Source organism: Protopterus annectens, chromosome 7.part0 (genome assembly GCF_019279795.1).
Source record: "Protopterus annectens isolate FY-2018-M chromosome 7.part0, PAN1.0, whole genome shotgun sequence".
NCBI classification, from domain to species: Eukaryota; Metazoa; Chordata; order Ceratodontiformes; family Protopteridae; genus Protopterus; species Protopterus annectens.
The window spans coordinates 1,707,007,727-1,707,010,085 of NC_056739.1; positions in this window are offsets into that span (position 1 = coordinate 1,707,007,727).

The window sequence follows — 2,359 nt, forward strand, 5'->3', positions numbered from 1 at the left end:
TTAACCCATTACCAATTCTCTGCATTGCCCTTTGGCTTATCTACTGCGCCCAGAGTGTTTACGAAATGCCTGGCATCAGTAATCGCCTTCTGCAGACTACAAGGGATACAAATCTACCCATATCTGGACGACTGCCTGATCCAAGCGGACAGCAAGGACATACTACTGCAGCACCTGGTGTTTGTAATAAAACTGTTGAACTTCCTGGGATACACAGTCAACAAAAAGAAATCAAAACTAATACCTTCTCAACAAATTATTTTCCTGGGTGCCAACTTGGATACAACCACCCAGATGGCTTACCTCACGCCAGACAAGCAAGGGCAACTGTCTCAATACTTCAGAAAAATGGCAACTTACACCAGGCTAACTGCAAGGAAAGTCCTGCAGGCTCTGGGATTCATGGCATCTTGCATCCTACTTATCCCATGTGCAAAGCTGCATATGAGGAAACTTCAGTTGTACCTAAAAAACTTATGGTCTCAACACAGCCACAGCTTGGAAGCAATTATACCACTCATTCCATGCCTTCAAAAGGAATTTATGTGGTGGGCTCAAGCTTGCCAAAGAAACACAGGTCTTCCTTTCTGTGTACCTCAAGCAACTCAAATCATCACAACAGACGCCTCAGACTATGCCTGGGGAGCACACATGACAAATCAGTGCATTCAGGGAAAATGGGCACGAAAAGAGAAGCTCCTTCACATCAACCAAAAGGAAATGCTAGCTGTGCAAAAGGCTATTATGACCTTTAAAGACCTACTGCATCCAGGCCAGCTATTGATAAGGACAGACAACACCACAGTGATGTGGTACATAAACAAACGGGGGGGAATTCATTCATACCCCCTGTGCAGGCAAGCCATGACCCTATGGAACACAGCACTGGAATTGAAAATTCAACTACAAGCACAATTCCTGCCAGGGAAGGAAAACACACTGGCAGACAACCTAAGCAGAAATATGACAGATCCACACGAATGGAAGTTGCATCCTCAAATTTTCACAAAGATAACTCAGGCATGGGGACAGCCAGACATAGATCTCTTTGCTACCCACAGAAATTCCCAGTTAAAAAAATTTTGTTCGAGGACCTATCATCCACAGGCCTGGAAAGTGGATGCACTTTCCTTCAATTGGGCAACATTGACAGTCTATGCCTTCCCACCTCTTCCTGTGCTGCCCAAAGTTCTATTAAAAGCCAGAGCAGAGAGGCCGAAAATTATTCTCATTGCTCCAGACTGGCCAAGGCAACACTGGTATCCGCTCCTGAAGAGCCCGACACATTCCCCACCATGGATCCTACCTCTAGTCCCTCTTCTGTTGTCCCAGCACAATTACAAAACTCTTCACAGCCATCTCAAAACCCTAAATCTAGCTGCATGGAGAATTCCTTGATTTCCCAACAGTTTCTCCTCTCCAAGGAGGTGCAGGATGTCATCTTGGAGGCCAGAAGACCTTCTACTAGAAAGGCCTACTCCGCCAAATGGAAACGATTTTGTGCCTGGAATCAAAAGAAGGGACAGAATCCTTGGGTAATAAATATACCTCAAATTTTACAGTACCTAGCTGAGATGTTAAACAATGGACTTTCCTTCTCCTCCATCAATACAACACAGATCCTGCTTTATTCTCTCATCCTCTCTTAAGGCAGTTCCTCAGAGGGGCAAAGAATATAAAACCCCCAAGGAAACTACCAGTCCCTGCTTGGGACCTCAACTTCGTATTGGAAAAGCTGACCCTTCCTCCCTTCGAGCCAGCTTCTTCATCAGAGTTACAGTACTTGTCATGGAAAACAGCCTTTCTTCTGGCTATTACCTCAGCTCGCAGGGTTTCGGAGATACAGGCCCTCATGGCTGTGCAACCATTCATCATTTTCCATCAGGACAGAGTTTCCTTACGAACCAACCCTACCTTTATGCCAAAGGTAGTATCCAGTGTAGCTTTGAATCAGACTATCCACTTACCTACCTTTTATCCTAATCCACAAAACAAAGGGGAAAGACTACTACATTCCTTGGACATTCACAGACAGCTTCCTTATTATTTGGACAGGACAAAGCCATTCAGGAAATCTGAGCAACTCTTTGTGTCCTATGCTGCAGGTGCTCAAGGAAAGGCTATTTCTAAACGGACAATTTCAAAATGGATAGCCCACTGCATACGCTTTTGTTACTCATTTCATGGAAAAAATGTGCCTGCATGCATCAGATCCCACTCCACCAGAGCCAAAGCTACCTCTGCAGCCTTCCTCAGGGGGGTCCCTACCAAGGATATTTTGGAAGCAGCCACCTGGAGTTCAGTGCACACTTTCTCCAAGCACTATCACCTCCCACTATACTCTAAATCTAGAGCGGGC